Below are 18,968 nucleotides of genomic sequence, written 5' to 3' on the forward strand. Positions count from 1 at the left end.
CACATTATCACATATTTCAGAATGTAATCATATTTTGAATATCAATGCATTGGCAAGGCCTAAAAAAATGCATTATTCTTTAAGTGATAGTGGCCCCCCTAAAAATGTATGCTTTTTTGGTGGGGGCGTGGTGGGGTTTTATTTTAGGCTCTATATGTACAATTACATAAATTATGCAATTGTATAACATTGACGTCCTTGAAAATTACATTTAAGTGCTTGATAAAGTCTCTGAAAGTCCTTGAATGACTTGCCAATGTCTGTATGAACCCTGCTTAGAGGATGTATAGTCCTAGACCTGTTGGTGTATAGGTAGAGTTATGGGCCAATTTGCATATATTCCTCCAAGTACACATGTGGAACTGCATACATTTTTATTTTTGTTTCAAACCATTTTGAAATGTTGATCCCAATGTCACACATTGACCCCATTATTTATAGAAAAACCATACGTACTTGTAGAGTCAGTGAGCAGGTAAAATTTTTCTGCAGCTTTTCTGGGAAACAACCAAAAGCATGGGTACCCCAGCAACAATTGCATGCTGAACAGAAAAAGGCTGCAATTTACAAATTCTTGGATTTCCGCCATGGTTAAATAAAGCACACCATGGTTTTCCCGAAATCCCGGTTAGAAGATTCCCAGAATCAATAGGGAATAAGTAGGAAATCCTCCAACCAGGATATTGACTGTTCCCAGAATTTGCCCATCCTACCTGTGTTACAGGGTCTGCTACTTAGTATATGAGGTTCATCTAAGAAGCACAGCTACGTAATAGTGTTGACACCATGATGTTACCTCACCCACCTTTTCATAGAGTCCAATCATAGAGCACTAGTCTCTGTAAGTAATGGCAAAATGTGATAGTCAAAGGTTGTGCTACTTATCATGGTGTTGAGGATAGGTCAATATGACATTTGAGTCTGACAAACAAATGGTCAATCTGGTCTTCGTCAAATGTGTGGTGAAAGAAAAGTCTCTCAGGACATACTAAGTTGATTTACTGTTTAACCAGGCTCCTCCCCTTCATCTACCCTGATTGAAATGGATTTAACCAATGACATCAATAAGGGATCATAGCTTTCACCTGGATTCACCTGGTCAGTCTGTCATGGAAATACCAGGTGGTCCTAATGTTTTGTACACTCAGTGTATTTTAAAGTTTACTTATGTAAATCAGACCTAACTTTTCTTAATATAACAAACTGCTAAAGCTTATATTCAGCTTGAATTCTACATAACATCTCCCACTAACATACAAATATTTTAAGGCAGCTGAAGTACCTTTTTTCTAGTTTAGTCATATTTATCTTACCTTTAGAAGTGCTTACTTCGCAGTCTGACTAGCATCTATAGAGTTGCAATGTCCCATAAATTGAATGCCCAAATTAACTTGAAGCATCTACAAAACAAGTTTTGCAACCACATAATCCAAAAGGCAGGCTACTGCTAATCTTTTTCCTCCAACTACTGTTCATGATTCAGAAATTATTATTTTGATTCAGATGATTCGATTCACAACGATTGAGCCAAATCTCAAATACCACAAAGACAAAGGGAATCCTTTTATGTAATTTAAAAAAAAAATGTGAAGCAGGGAATCCGTTAAAAGTAAATAAACTTTGTTAGGCCTCACCTATATTTGCATTACGCTGGTTTCAAAAATACCCAGCTTTGTAGAGTATAAATAATCTCATGTGCCAAAGCATATGGAAACATTGTTGTTTCCAGAGAATAACACACACATGCCTAGCTCATTAGTGTGTTAACAAATTCTCTTCCCCAATTGCCATTACTGATAACATTGGCGGAACACAAGTGGTGCCACCTGGCAGACTGCTAAGGAAGAGAGTGGTAGCATAAATGGGAGGAAATCCATGTCCTAAAATGACTCGCATTTTAAAGCCCAAAGGCATGGAACCTGTCATGAACAGGCATGTCTTTCTAAGTCTAATTCCGATAGGAGCTCAGAGCTTTCTAAAAGTATTGTAAACCACAGATAGCTGGCCCAAATACAAAAAAAGTCCACATAAGAAATAACTGATAAAAAGATGAAAGCAATCAAGTACATCTTGAAACCACCCTGAATGGCATTCCACTCAACTTTGCTCTGCTGACACTGTCAAAAGGCAGAATGGAAACTAGTGAAAAATAGGTCACGCTGCAGACGATGCAGCCAGCCAGGCAGAGTGGGCGAAACAGTTAAATAGTCGTATGCACTACACAGCAGCAATGCTTTCTACAAATGGCCAACCACGGGCTCGATTTACACTGAAAAAAATATATCAACGCAACGTTTCCCATGTTTCATTAGCTGAAATAGAAGATCCCATAAATGTTCCATACGCACAAAAAGCTTATTTATTTCAAATGTTCTGCACAAATGTGTATATATCTGTGTTAGTGAGCATTTCTCCTTTGCTAAGATAATCCATCCACCTGACAAATGTGGCTGGTTTAACAGAAGTTAAACATCATGGTCATTACACAGGTGCACCTTGTGCTGGGAGAAAATAAAAGGCCATTAAAAAGTGCAGTTTTGCCCCACAACACAATGCAACAGATGTTTCAAGTTGAGGGAGCGTGTACATGGCATGCTGACTGCAGGAATGTCCACCAGAGCTGTTGCCAGAGAATTAATTCATTCATTTCTCTACCAACGTCGTTTTAGAGAATTTAGAGTATGTCCAACCGGCATGACTGGTTCTGATCCACGCCCTTACCTTTTTTAAGGCATCTGTGACCAACCGATGCATATCTGTACTCCCATTCATATGAAATCCATAGATTTGGGTCTAATGAACGTATTTAAATTGACGGATTTCCTTATATGAACTGTAACTCCAAAAAGTATTTGAAATTGTTGCATGTTGCTTTTACATTTTTGTTCAGTATAATAATTAAGTACAATGATTTTCTTTTTAATTGCTCTTGCGGGGGCCAAATAAATAAAATCACCCGTGCTGGGACTTGTTGATTCAACTGACATTACAAAAATGTATACAACGGGTGGGCCTAAATCGGTTAAAACCGCATTCCAACTGGTGTCTATTCCACAAATGACCACCGGCTAAATCTGATGTTAAAATGCCTATTTACCCTGTTCTATCTGACTGCGCAATCCACTGTCATCAGCCCAGCCAGGCAATATAAAAGTTGATCTCTACTTTAAAAAGCATCTAGACATTCTCACATCTCTTTTAGACTAACATTTAGTTTTCAACAAAGGAGATTTATATAATCCATGCCGTCTGTCTCTCTGACATTTGCAACATTGTTTCAATATTCAAATTCTATCTATGAGACAGACAAGCAGGCAGGCAGCTTTCTCAACCAGTTGAAATCATGCATCAGCTGGCATATTTTTTATGGATATATACAAAGAAATGTATAAAAAAGAAAAAACATTTCTAAAAACCTGTTCTCTGTCATTTTGGGGTATTGTGTGTAAATTGATGAGGAAAAACGTTTAATTCATTTTAGAATAAGGCTGTAATGTAACATAATACGGAAAAAGTCAAAGGGTCTGAATACTTTCGGAAGGTACTGTATGTCAATGATTATTCAAATATGTTGGTTGACTTAGTCTCGGGCCTAACACCTGTGCCAATATATCCTTCAAATACAGGCTTCTCTGGCATTATCACTTAAACATTCCATTGCATGATCCACATCAGTTAACATCATTTTAATGAACATTGTACATTATCATGGAAATTATTGCATCACAATGCCAGGAAGCCATTGTGAGTGCACCCATAAGAGTTTAACAGCCAAATTGCCAGGGTTAGAGGTTCCAAGCCCGTTCTATTCATTCTATTTCTGTATGCTGCTGCTGCATTATGGGAGGAGTTTCCTAGGCAACCGAAGACTGGTTTGCTTGTTCCAGCAAGGAGCAACAAAGTTTCATCATGTTGTTAAGTCCATGTTGCGGCCACAATGGACTCAACCGCACTAATGCCTGGCCGTCACATCTTCAGTGAGCTGTTCGTTTCACACACAAAAATGAGGTTATGACGGTTATTTTATTTTCATGACGGTCTTCAACCATAACCGTCGGTTACAAAGGTTATACTGTAATTGTGCCAGCCCTATTTGACACATAGGCCTACTGTATGTGAAGCACAGTTGAACTTCTACAACCATCTGAATGAAGCCTAAAAATACCCATCTGTTTTCTGTCAGTTACATAATGCAGGGAATCTTAACTTGTTGTGGCCAGGGATGCCTTTTGTGATAGCAAATTCATCAGGTACCACCACATAATCAGAACACAACTTGAGTGAGACAAAACATTTTTTTTTTTAAATGCATAGAAAAAGTTATACTATGACTTTGGCAGTGCATGGCCGGACGAACCAAGTCTCAGGTCCTGGGAAGGAACATTTTAAAAGGCACCGGAGAGAACATTTAACAGTTTAAGCCAATTTCCTTTAATACTACACATTCTGTCATGTGGCAGAGAGAAAACGTTGCAGTTTTAAAGCTTACATCACAGTGCATTTATGAATGAAAAAAATAAAAAGGGAAATACAAGAAGCATTCAGTTGAAACATTTATAATTGGTTACTGTGGATACCAATATCCCTGTGAGCCTCCCAGACCCATATTGCCCAGAGTTAACAACATAAATCGTAGATTAATAACATTACATTTTATTGTTTTACACACTAAACTTATTCCACGGATCCCTTGGCCAAAATGTCTTTAACCTGTTGTTAGTAATATTCATTACCCGTGGGTCTGCGGATAACCCCCTGACATAATGACAACACAGGGCAAGTCAATAAAAACTTTACACAAATGGTTGATTTTAGCTTTGTTGAGCGGACAGCCGACTTTAGCCCATAAACACAGCGACCAGCCAGGCAATTTAATCTGCGTCCTGATTTCAATGTACAGTAACAGGCCGTTGTGAGGTCTACTTTCGTTCGTCACTGCCAATCATTAACCCAGACAAAACATAAAATGCTCCCACCTCTCACTTAACCATCCACACATACACTTCACTGTGATTGTGTTGCCAGGGCATTTCCACCATTACTACTGAGGAAAAAAAAGGACAGTGGAGAAAGGGACGTTGCATGCATTTCCACAACAGGGAGAAAGGTCTGGAGAGCAAAAAAGAGGGCGAGAGCGATAAATCGCTCGAGAGCTAAATAGGGGGGGCCGAGAGCAAGAGGGGGAGCGAGCAAGAGCAAGAGGGGGAGAGAGCGAGGGGAAGGGGGACCAACATAAGTCAGTACAGCAGGGCAGAAAGAAATGGAGATACCGAGGTTGCAATCTATAATTTAAATTTCCTTTGAGACAGGCAATGGAGCATGAATTTGAGCAACGATCTTTGGCCTTGCCCAAGGGAAGAGGAACATCTCACGGATGTTAGCTTTCACTCAGGTGAACTCAGTGACTTCAATATAAAACCGTACAATGCAGACAGGGCCAAAGATCTTGATAAGAAGGTTACCAACAGTGATTAACTGCAAACAGCTGTGCCAGTATCTGGGAGTGTGTCCTAAATGATGTTGCTTAAAGTGGAACTGACAGAGTTTTACCAACATGAAATAATATTCAAGTCTGTTCATATACACCCCCAGGAAGAATTACATTTATTTAATTTTCTTTTTACTTTTGCTGACAAGCGGGCACTGAGATATTGTAATTTTCAAATTTTTATAAATTCATTGAATGTTTGGGAATGCAATGTAGTGTGCGAAAACAGCTGTGCGTTCGGACAATTAAATCAACACTGCTGTAAATAAAACCATCTGTCTCGTCCAGAACCGGTGTCTACGCAGAACGGTGTGCCATAGCTAGGGTTGCAAAGGGTCGGAAACTTTCCGGGAAATTTCCCATGGGAAGTTAAGCCCGGGAATTTGGGGAATTTTGCTTAAATTCATAAAAAAAAAAAAATTGTGGGATACACAATGCAATTCTAGTTCTTGTGGCATATTTTGGATAAACTATCCTCAATTCAACAGAATTGCAACCCTCTGCATGCACAGTGCATTCTTCCATCACATGTACAGCTGATTCTCAAGATCTTGCACACTAATGAGATGCTATTTGCTATTGAGCCCACACTACTACACTGTCTGAGCCAAGAACTACATGCTTTCTGGTAAGCTTTGATTAGAATAATGGGTGGGGTGAATATAGTTTATATGACATTCATGATTTTTTGTTAACTTGTAAATAGTAGCCTACAGCAAAGTGTGTTAAAATCTTTTCTAACTTGTTAATAATTTCTGCTAGTTAGTTTTTGCTCCATGCGGGTTTTAGTTTGATTGAGCCTGCTAACTGAAGAATGTTAATTCACCTGTTTCCATACATGTTTCGTTTTAAGACATTTCTTTTACAAATGAGTTGTTTAATCTAACTGCTTAACTATTTATCTGTACATGGAATTGTATTTGTTTATTTTTACTAATCTTTACAGGAAAATGCCACAGGCACTATCTGATGTGTGGAGACATTTCACTGCAGCTAATGTAGAAGGAAAAGCTGTGTACATTTGCAAATACTGTGACAAATCACATGTGAAGAATGCAACAAAGATGCACAATCATCTGGCCAAGAGCATAAAGTTCCCTCTGCGCTCACAACAAGCAACCTCTGACAAAAGTCCCTCTACTTCTAATCGACCTGAAAATTATGAATCAAACACCATATCAATAGCAACAGCTCATGGTCCTCCTGGAATCAGAAGTTTTTTAGACTCAATGAAGGAACGTAGTCAGAAACAGTGATTAATTTCTTGCTCGAGCTGTGCATGCAACTGGTTCACCTTTGATGCTCACAGGCAATGTGTATTGGAAGAGAATTCTGAATGTTCTTCGCCCAGCATACACCCCTCCAACCAGACATGCTTTAACCTCTCTTGGGTAGGGGGCAGTATTTTTACGTCCGGATAAAAAAACGTACCCGATTTAATCTGGTTATTACTACTGCCTAGAAACTAGAATATGCATATAATTGTTTGATTTGGATAGAAAACACCCTAAAGTTTCTAAAACAGTTTGAATGGTGTCTGTGAGTATAACAGAACTCATATGGCAGGCCAAAACCTGAGAAGATTCTATACAGGAAGTGCCCTCTCTGACCATTTCTTGGCCTTCTATAGCCTCTATCGAAAACAGAGGATCTCTGCTGTAACGTGACATTTTCTAAGGCTCCCATAGGCTCTCAGAAGGCGCCAGAACGGGGAATGATGACTCTACAGTCCCTGGCTGAAAAACAGTAGCGCATTTGGATAGTGGTCGATCTGAGAACAATGACACGGGTGCGCGCGAAGACACCATTTTCTATTTTCAGTGTTTGAACGAAAACAACGTCTCCCGGTCGGAATATTATCGCTATTTTACGAGAAAAAAAAATCGCATTAAAATTGATTTTAAACAGCGTTTGACATGCTTCGAAGTACGGTAATGGAATATTTTGAAATATTTGTCACGACATGCGTCCGCGCGTCACCGTTCAGATATGGACCTGAACTCACGGACAGGTGAGTTTGCTAGTTCTGAAAGTCACATGCTAATGTAAAAAGCTGGTTTTTGATATAAATATGAACTTGATTGAACAAAACATGCATGTATTGTATAACATAATGTCCTAGGAGTGTCATCTGATGAAGATCAAAGGTTAGTGCTGCATTTAGCTGTGGTTTTGGTTTTTGTGACATTATATGCTAGCTTGAAAAATGGGTGTGTGATTATTTCTGGCTGGGTACTCTCCTGACAATCTAACGTTTTGCTTTCGTTGTAAAGCCTTTTTGAAATCGGACAATGTGGTTAGATTAACGAGAGTCTTGTCTTTAAAATGGTGTAAAATAGTCATATGTTTGAGAAATTGAAGTTATAGCATTTTTAAGGTTTTTGAATATCGCGCCACTCGATTCCACTGGCTGTTGACTAGGACGAAATCGTCCCACATACCCGAGAGAGGTTAACTACTCATTTGCTGGATGCAGAGTTCAACAGAGTTCAAGTGAAGGTCAAGCAAATCATAGAGAAAGGAGACTATTGCAATCATCGCTGATGAGTGGTCGAATGTTCGTGGGCAAAGAATAATTAACTATATAATCTCCACCCCTCAACCAGTATTCTACAACAGCACACATTGGAGATGAGCTGAAGGCAGTCAATGACCTTGGACCACAGAAGGTATTTGCACTGGTGACAGACAATGCTGCGAACATGAAGGCTGCTTGGTCTAAAGTGGAGGAGTCCTACCCTCACATCACACCCATTGGCTGTGCTGCTCATGCATTGAATCTGCTCCTCAAGGACATCATGGCACTGAAAACAATGGACACACTCTACAAGAGAGCCAAGGAAATGGTTAGGTATGTGAAGGGTCATCAAGTTACAGCAGAAATCTACCTCACCAAGCAAAGTGAGAAGAATAAGAGCACCACATTGAAGCAGCCCAGCAACATCCATTGGGGTGGTGTTGTCATGATGTTTGACAGTCTCCTGGAGGGGAAAGAGTCTCTCCAAGAAATGGCCATATCACAGTCTGCCGATATGGACAGCCCCATCAAGAGGATCCTCCTGGATGATGTATTTTGGGAGAGTGGTAAGCAGCCTGAAACCTATAGCAGTAGCCATTGCACAGATTGAGGGACACAATGCCATTCTGTCTGATGTTCAGACTCCGCTTGCAGATGTGAGAAAAGAAATCCGTACTGCCCAGCCCACTTCACTGTAGCTCCAAGCAGAGGAAACTGCAGTTCTGAAATACATCAAAAAGCGTGAAGACTTCTGCCTGAAGCCCATACACGCCGCAGTGTACATGTTGGACCCCAAGTATGCTGGCAAGAGCATCCTGTCTGGTGCAGAAATCAACAGGGCCTATGGTGTCATCACTACCGAGTCTCACCACCTCGGCCTGGATGAGGGCAAGGTTATTGGCAGTCTTGTGAAGTACACTTCCAAGCAAGGAATTTGGGACGGAGATGCAACATGACAGTCATGCCAACATACCACCAGGTGGACGGGATTTGTAGATCTGAGGCTCTTTCCCCTGTTGCCTCCATCATCCTCCAAATCCCACCAACATCAGCCGCCTGGTCCTTGTTTGGGAACACACACACACACACCAAAGCACGCAACAGGCTGACCAATACAAGGGTTGAAAAATTGGTGGCCATCCGGGCAAATCTGAGGCTTTTTGAGCCTGACAACAAGCCATCCTCAATCAGGTTGGAAAGTGACAGTGAAGATGAGGCCTCAGTCTAATGTTCAAGAGGGGGACATTGAGGAGGTCCAGGGAGAAGACATGGAAGCCTGAGAGGAAGACAACCATAGCTTTAGTTTCTAGACTATCATTTTACAGATGTATGTTGAAAACGTTTTTGGGAGATGCGATGGATCATTGGGGATCATTCAATATTCCCTTTCTTTTGTTGTTCAGGGAATCATCCCATGTGAAGAGTCAACTCATTTAATTAAAGTTCAATTCATTACTAAATAGTTATTTTTATTTCTATTGGAAGGATTTAATAATTTGCAATTATGTCTACTTATGATAAGGTAAAAGGTTTATGTTTGTCTCCATATGATATGGTAAATATAAATATATGGTAACTGGCTATTTCTAATCTATGCATAGTCACTTCACCACTACCTACATGAACAAATTACCTCAACTAACCTGTACCCCCGCACACTGACTCGGTACCGGTACTCCTTGTATATAGCATCGTTATTGTTAATTGTGTTACTTTAGTTTATTTGGTAAATATTTTCTTAACTCTTCTTGAACTTCACTGTTGGTTAACAAAAGCAGCGCAATTGAAGTTGAATTCACCGACGCAAGCGAATCAGGCTGTAATTTCATAAAGTAGATCACGCAACTATTGACTTGCTTGTGTGTCTTATTCGGCCCGCGGGCCTTTGGTTTGACCATGTACAAAACGAATTAGCCATGTTATGACTTACTTGTGCTCATTGCCCTTGCTAGTTTCATTGTATCGACATTCCCAGCCTTAGTTACAGTCATCTGTTTTTGTTCAAAATAGTGAGTCATTGAAACTGAAACAGTGCATCCCGATTGGGTGGAGGCAGCAGACAATGTACCAGGCCAGCTGTGACTTACAATGTGATGGGAATATTTTTTGGGACAACCAAGAAATGTATTGGAGAATTATATTAAATCATGCATTGAACTGCATCCCTCTTATCTGCCAACGATGCATGGCATTTTGAGTAAAACTTCTTATAAAGTTGGTTTTGTAGCATAAACTATGAATTTGATATTTGACTGATATTATGATTGTCGGTTTCAAATCTGCAAAGTAATTAAAAAGGCTGTCAGTACCACTTTACACCTCCATAACAGGAAATTACATTTTACATTTACATTTTTTTAAACATTTTAGTCATTTAGCAGACGCTCTTATCCAGAGCGACTCACAGTAGTGAATGCATACATTTCATTTCATACATTTTTTTTTTTTTCGTACTGGTCCCCCGTGGGAATCGAACCCACAACCATGGCATTGTAAACACCATGCTCTACCAACTGAGCCACAGGGAAGGCACTACAAATTACCAATAGAACTGTATGTACAAGGTGACCAAGGCTAAACTGTTGTGACCTAGATATCATTAGCTAAAATATACCGATTGTTATGGGGACCACCTCATAATTGAATCAGATTTGGATCAAAGTGTCCTCCGGATCTGATGCTTTGCTCACTGTCCTCCCAATCTCTGCACAGCGCATCAAAGTACAATTATTATAGGCCTGCATTGACAGGCATGAGCGGCGTTTGAGATCAAAACGAGCATTGGCAAATTTGTTTATAATGATTGCTAGGAGTTATTTGCCCAGTTATAGTTCATTTTTGGTAAGCAATGCAAATCCTGGAAAAACCAGTGTGTGCATTACCTGTGCGTGCAAGTGAGCCGTTGCCAGAGGGGAGAGACATTTGCGCAGCAGGTAAAATGATGCACAACAGACTAACTACACTGAACAAAAATAAATGCAACAATTTAAACGATTTTACTGAGGAAACCAGTCAATATAAATAAATTCGGTCCTAATCTATGGATTTCACATGACTGGGGATATAGATCTGTTGGTCACCGATACCTTAATAAAAACGTAGGGGCATGGATTAGAAAACCAGTCAGTATCTGGAGAGACGACCATTTGCCTCGTGCAGCACGACATCTCTTTCACAATGTTGTCCCACTCCTCTTCAATGGCTGTGCGAAGTTACTATACGCATGTTGGCTGGAACTGAAACACACTGCCGTACACGTAAATCCATAGCATCCAAAATATACTTTATGGTTGACATGTCTGGTGAGTATGCAGGCAATGGAATAACTGCTACAATTTTCAGCTTCCAGGAATTGTGTACAGATCCTCGACATGGGACCGTGCATTATCATGCTGAAACATGAGATGATGGCGGCAGATGAATGGCACGACAATGGGCCTCAGGATCTCAACGGTATCTCTGTGCATTTAAATTGCTATCAATAAAATGCAATTTTGTCAGTTGTCCGTAGCTTATTCTTGGCCATACCCTAACCCCCCCACTGCCACCATGGGGCACTCTGATCACAATGTTGGCATCAGCAAACCGCTCGCCCACACCACGCCATACACGCTGACTGCAGGAATGTCCATCAGAGCTGTTGCCAGAGAAGTTCATGTTGCCAGAGAATTTGGAAGTACGTCCAACCGGCTTCACAACCGCAGACTGGCATGGCTGATTAATTAGGGCCGATTTCAAGTTCATAACAATAATAATCTGCATTTTTGGACGCCGATGCAGTAATCATCGGATGCGGTAATATGCATTTTTGGACGCCGAATATAGCCGATTACATTGCATTCCACGAGGAAACTGCGTGGCAGGCTGACCACCTGTTACGCGAGTGCAGCAAGGAGCCAAGGTAAGTTACTAGCTAGCATTAAACTTATCTTATAAAAAACAATCAATCTTCACATAATTACTAGTTAACTACACACGGTTGATGATATTACTAGGTTAACTAGCTTGTCCTGCGTTGCATATAATCAATGCGGTGCCTGTTCATTTATCATCGAATCACAGCCTACTTCGCCAAACGGGTGATGATTTAACAAAAGCAGTATCGTTGCATGAATGTACCTAACCATAAACATCAATGCCTTTCTTAAAATCAATACACAGAAGTATATATTTTTTAACCTGCATATTTAGTTTAACAGAAATTCATGTTAGCAGGCAATATTAACTAGGGAAATTGTGTAACTTCTCTTACGTTCATTGCACGCAGAGTCTGGGTATATGCAACAGTTTGGGCCGCCTGGCTCGTTGCGAACCAATTTGCCAGAATTTTACATAATTATGACATAACATTGAAGGTTGTGCAATGTAACAGCAATATTTAGACTTAGGGTTGCCACCCATTTGATAACACACGGAATGCGGTTCCGTATTTCACGCCTCGGCGTTTTGATACTCGTGTAAATCTCACTAGGAAAAGGTAAAGTTTGTCAACATATTTTCATAAATCCACTCTACAAAAAAATAAAATAATAATCTTCGCTTATATTTAGCCAATATTGATCAGAGTTACCTTGTCCTATGGATATCTACACAGTTATAAAATTGGCAAGGTGGTGTAAGCCTACACTCAACACAGACCTTATTTGAAGTGAATCTAAAAATATCCTATGGAATAAATGAATGAAGGAACCGCTTTTCAGATTTTGCTGGAAGGTGTCATGGGAATTATGACTCACACTTTGGTAGTCAATTCTTACCATGCCCATTATTAAAATAGGATTTCCTGCATATAGAAATTAGTTGTTTTCAACAGGTAACTTAAAACAAATGTTATTATTCAAACAGTTGAGAGTATATATACTGCTCAAAAAAATAAAGGGAACACTTAAACACATCCTAGATCTGAATGAAAGAAATAATCTTATTAAATACATTTTTCTTTACATAGTTGAATGTGCTGACAACAAAATCACACAAAAATAATCAATGGAAATCCAATTTATCAACCCATGGAGGTCTGGATTTGGAGTCACACTCAAAATTAAAGTGGAAAACCACACTACAGGCTGATCCAACGTTGATGTAATGTCATTAAAACAAGTCAAAATGAGGCTCAGTAGTGTGTGTGGCCTCCACGTGCCTGTATGACCTCCCTACAACGCCTGGGCATGCTCCTGATGAGGTGGCGGATGGTCTCCTGAGGGCTCAATTGGATTCAGGTCTGGGGAACGGGCGGGCCAGTCCATAGCATCAATGCCTTCCTCTTGCAGGAACTGCTGACACACTCCAGCCACATGAGGTCTAGTATTGTCTTGCATTAGGAGGAACCCAGGGCCAACCGCACCAGCATATGGTCTCACAAGGGGTCTGAGGATCTCATCTCGGTACCTAATGGCAGTCAGGCTACCTCTGGCGAGCACATGGAGGGCTGTGCAGCCCCCCAAAGAAATGCCACCCCACACCATGACTGACCCACCGCCAAACCGGTCATGCTGAAGGATGTTGCAGGCAGCAGAACGTTCTCCACGGCATCTCCAGACTCTGTCACGTCTGTCACGTGCTCAGTGTGAACCTGCTTTCATCTGTGATAAGCACAGGGCGCCAGTGGAGAATTTGCCAATCTTGGTGTTCTCTGGCAAATGCCAAACGTCCTGCACGGTGTTGGGCTGTAAGCACAACCCCCACCTGTGGACGTCGGGCCATTATACCACCCTCATGGAGTCTGTTTCTGACCGTTTGAGCAGACACATGCACATTTGTGGCCTGCTGGAGGTCATTTTGCAGGGCTCTGGCAGTGCTTCTCCTGCTCCTTCTTGCACAAAGGCAGAGGTTGCGGTCCTGCTGCTGGGTTGTTGCCCTCCTACGGCCTCCTCCACGTCTCCTGATGTACTGGCCTGTCTCCTGGTAGCGCCTCCATGCTCTGGACACTACGCTGACGGACACAGCAAACCTTCTTGCCACAGCTCGCATTGATGTGCCATCCTGGATGAGCTGCACTACCTGAGCCACTTGTGTGGGTTGTAGACTCCATCTCATGCTACCACTAGAGTGAAAGCACCGCCAGCATTCAAAAGTGACCAAAACATCAGCCAGGAAGCATAGGAACTGAGAAGTGGTCTGTGGTCCCCACCTGCAGAACCACTCCTTTATTGGGGGTGTCTTGCTAATTGCCTATCATTTCCACCTGTTGTCTATTCCATTTGCACAACAGCATGTGAAATTTATTGTCAATCAGTGTTGCTTCCTAAGTGGACAGTTTGATTTCACAGAAGTGTGATTGACCTGGAGTAACATTGTGTTGTTTAAGTGTTCCTTTTATTTTTTTGAGCAGTGTATATGTCTCCTAAACAGACTCTTCACTATCCTTGTCACTTCAGAGCTGTGTGTGTGTGTGTGTGTGTGTGTGTGTGTGTGTGTGTGTGTGTGTGTGTGTGTGTGTGTGTTTTACAGATGGCAGAGAAAAGCAGAGTACCACTGTGGGACTATTACATTGAATTGGCACCAGGGAAAGCAAGGTGTCTTATTTGTGATAAAGATGTAAGCATGGGGTCAGCAACAGCTAAATAAAAAAATACCACTAACCTGTGTAATCACCTTAAGAACACCCACCCAAAAGCCCACAAGGAAGCAACGATGAAAAAAGCAAACGCAAATTCTTCACAAGGACAAAGTGATAGACATGTCACAGACATTGCATGCTACAATCTTACAACTTTTTAATAAACAAGCAAAATGGCAGGACAAAGACCCAAGAAGATGGATGTAGCAATTATTGAGATGATTGCCACTGACAACCAGCCATTCACAGTGGTGTCTGACGTTGGTTTTCAGCGGCTGATTACTCTTGCTGAACCCCGGTACAGGATCAAAGATGAAATTAAATTATTCCGCACTGAAATACTAGATAAAACAAATTAAAGAGTTGTGATGAAATTGAAGAATCTGGTGGCACCAGGGAATGCGCCACATATGGCATTCACAACTGACTGCTGGTCAGGCACTACAGAGTCCCTGATGAGCCTTACTGGACATTTCTTTGACAATGTTTGGACAAGAAAACAGGTTGTGCTGAATGTCAAGACTATGACTGGATCACACACAGGAAACTACATCAGAGAGATGTTTTTGACCATGTTGGAATACTGGGAAATACACACAGAACGTGTAGTGCTGGTCCTCAGGGACAGTGGGGCAAACATGGTGAAAGGTATGAGACTGGCAGAGCTTCCAGAATTCAGCTGCAGTGCACACAACCTACAGCTTGTAATCAATGATGGCCTATCCAGTCAGAGAGCTGTGCTAGACATTATTGTCTTGTTGAAGAGCTGTGCAACTCACTTTGACCACTCTGTACTGGCCAAACAGAGGCTGAGGGCCATTCAGGAAGATCTTGGCCTTCCCAAACACAGCATCATCCAAGCAGTTCAAACTCGCTGGAACTCAACACTACACATGTTGCAAAGGTTGTTTGAACAGAGGTATGCACTGAATGTGTATGCAGAGGAATATGGACACATCAGCAGTTTGTCTGCTGCACAGTGGGACATTGTCTCTAACCTAATTGAGACACTGGCACCTATGGACGAGGTGACAGTGGAGATGAGCCACTCCAACTCTACAGCAGCATGAATCATCCCCAGTGTGTCGGTAGGAGGGTTCTTCTATTCAAGGCATCAAAACTTTACGGAAGACCATGTTGGACAGTCTGACAAGGAGGTTCTCCAAGGCCGAGGAGACAAACTGCCTGGTGCTGGCAACTGTCCTGGAGCCACGTTACAAGAGCTACGCCTCACCTCAGGGACAGTACTAGAGAAAGCAAAAGAGTGGCTGAAGGAGGAGTCTGACCTACTAAGGAAACCAAATCCCAGAGCCACAGCAGATGGGACAAGTGAAGAGGAGGACCCAGATCCAGGTGCAAAAAGGCAAAGAGTCCGGGTAGATCAGCCACCCAGTCTGGTGGACAGCCTCTACGCTAGAATCCTTGAAAGCCAAGAGGGCAGGGCTGAAGTCCAGTGCAGTTTTGAAATTGAGTTGGAGGGTTACCTCGCAGAGCCTGTCATTGACAGAAAGAGCGGCTTGCCTTTGGAGTGGTGGAAGCAGAATGAGGACAGACTTTAATCACTCGCTTCACTAGGCAAAGAAGATTCTCTGTCCCCCACCATCTTCGGTCCCAAGCGAGAGTGTTCAGTGAGGTGGGAATCATTTATGATAAGCAGAGGACCATGCAGACAAGCTCTGCTTTCTGCACTACAACCTAAAACTTAACTGGGAATATTGAAGACCCATGAAAGCTGGTGGTTCCTTTTAACATATGTTATTTGAGAATAAATAGATTTTATTGATGTATTATTAAGTTAAAAAAGTGTTCATTCAGTATTGTCATTATTACAAATATATATATAGGCTGATTAAATCGGTATCGTCTTTTTTGGCCTCCAATAATCGGTATCGGCGTTGAAAAATCATAAATCGGTCGACCTCTACTTGAGACATTTGTGGCATTGTGTTGTGACAAAACTGCACATTTTAGAGTGGTCTTTTACTGTCCCCAGCACAAGGTGCACCTGTGTAATGATCATGTCGTTTAAATCAGCTAATTGATATGCCACATCTGTCAGGTGGATGTAATATCTTGGCAAAGGAGAAATGCTCACTAACAGTTGTGTAAACAAATTAGTGCACACAATTCGAGTTAAGCTTTTTGTGCGAATGGAACATTTTCCGGGATCTTTTATTTCAGCTCATGAAACATGGGACTTTACATTTCTATATTTTTGTTCAGTGTAAATCAAGCCCGTTGTTGGCCATTTGTAAAAAGCATTCATGCTGCATACAACTTTTCAACAGTTTCACCCAGCATGACCTGTTTTTCACTAGTTTCCATTCTGCCTTTTGACAGTCTGAGCAGAGCTACAGTAAGTTAAGCATGCCATTCAGGGTGGTTTCAAGACGTAGCCTTATACTTGATCGCGTTCATTTTTTTGTCAGTTATTTCTCACTAACAGGGATATAAAACACACATTTCAGAAAAATACACTTTTTGTGCATATGGCACATTTCTTTTATTTCAGCTCATGAAACATGGGACCAACAAATCAAATCAAATTTATTTAAAGCACTTCTTACTGATATCTCAAAGTGCTGTACAGAAAACCAGCCTAAAACCACACTTTACATGCTGCTTTTATATTTTTGTTCAGCGTAGATAGACAATTCAAAACAGTGTAGTTTGGCTGGTTCTCTCCCTAGTAAACTATTTAGTATGCATTAATGTCATTGTCATGTCCTAAAATAACTTTCCACCGGCACTCGTATATCATCGCAAATGGCCAACACGCAGTGGATACAGGTGCACGGTTGATGAAACCCAATGCTGCATTCTCCGGTTGTAAAACTGTTTCATGCTCTCAAAATTGGCTAGGATTCTCCTCTATTCAATACTGGCCAAGTAATTCTGACAAAGTTAAAAAATATTCTTAAAATAGACAAATTGACAAGTAACTCCTACACTGTAGAGATGTCCCCTGAACACTGAATTATTTAACCTTACAAAATGATAAACACCTGAGCTACGTTGCCCACCTTAGCCATTTGATCCCTTGTTCATTGAATGAGGGAATCATTTTGTAATATAGAAAGGATTTGGCTGCAATTGTAATGTTGCAGGGTGGCCAACCCTCCTCCCAGAGAGCTACTGGGTGTGCAGGCTTTTGCTCCTGCACAGCTCGAACATACCACATTAAAAAAAATATAAAATATTTGTACAATCAGCTGCTGAACAGGAACTTGATAAGCTGACTGGTGTGTTTGAGCAGAGTTGGATAACAAGCCATACACACCCAGTAGCTCCCCAGATGGAGGGTTGATGGACCACATGTTTTATACAGCAGCCTTCCATTGCAATACCAGTGATAATAATGAATGTTATTTTGCAAAGTGGTCATCTTGCATCATCCAAATTTCAATTACTTAAAAACCTCAAACTAACTAAACATTTTAGAAATTCATATAAACATTGAAAGCATTTAATGAGACAACTTAAAGATGTGCAACATGAGAATATTGTCCCATTAACATTGTGTAATTTATTGACGGTCGCTAACTAAACCCCAGAGATGGGCTATTCAATGTCAAACCAACTTTGCCACTGTCGCACACCAGCCGGCTGAAGCGAATTGGCGAAATAAGTTGGCTAGTACTAGCTCGCCTAGGGGACTTCAAGATAAGACCTGGTTAGGCTATTTCAAGTGAGTGACCAACTGTGTACTGTTAACACCGAGTGAATGTAGAAAACGCTTGCCACGTGCGTACACACACACACATATATTAAACCACCCTCCCCAAAGACAACTCTTGTTTGGCTTCGGTCATGGCCGCTGCATTTCTAATGAGCAATATGGATGTGATGCCAGTAGCGCAAAGCAGACCAAACTCTTTGGTCCTTTAAAAACCTGCTGTATGTAAAATATTATAGCTATAGCTTGGAAAATAAATGTGACTGGACGACAACATATTGATGTTTGTTTACAACATTAGGGCTGTTTTAAATGCGCTTTGTGTCCTTGTCACGATACTAACGAGTATCATGATACTGGTATCATCCCGGGCCCTAATAACCAGGCTGAAGAAAACGAGGCCAAATCAGGAAGTTCAGCCCCCCCGTAAGTGAATTTCCATGGCAACCAACAAAGGAGTACACGTGCATTAGTGGTGAGGTGGGGCGTTCGATGCTGCTGCCTCCAAACTGCAGAGATAGCGCATTGCTTGGTGGGGTTCCAAGCGAGACCTGTTGCAAATCAGCCTGCACTACTGATCATCCCTCATTTTATTCATCACTGGAATCCACAGGCCAGCAAGAGGAATCAATAAGAACACTTACTCCCTATTGACACATCCCTATCCAAGGCCCGAATAACACCCATTCCATGTACCACTGTGACAGACATCACAGCTTCATTCACT

The 18,968-nt window shown here is 41.3% G+C and overlaps 1 protein-coding gene and 1 non-coding gene across 2 annotated transcripts in view; both read right to left on the bottom strand.

The window, feature by feature from the left end:
- LOC100380779 (glucocorticoid receptor) overlaps nucleotides 1-18,968 on the bottom strand; it is a 121,339-nt gene that overhangs the window by 64,969 nt on the left and 37,402 nt on the right. The gene's annotated exons all lie outside the window — the stretch shown is intronic.
- On the bottom strand, nucleotides 10,460-10,534 carry trnav-uac (transfer RNA valine (anticodon UAC)). The gene has a single exon. It is a non-coding gene; the product is annotated as a tRNA-Val (tRNA).

Source organism: Salmo salar, chromosome 04 (genome assembly GCF_965601325.2).
Source record: "Salmo salar chromosome 04, fSalSal1, whole genome shotgun sequence".
NCBI lineage: Eukaryota > Metazoa > Chordata > Actinopteri > Salmoniformes > Salmonidae > Salmo > Salmo salar.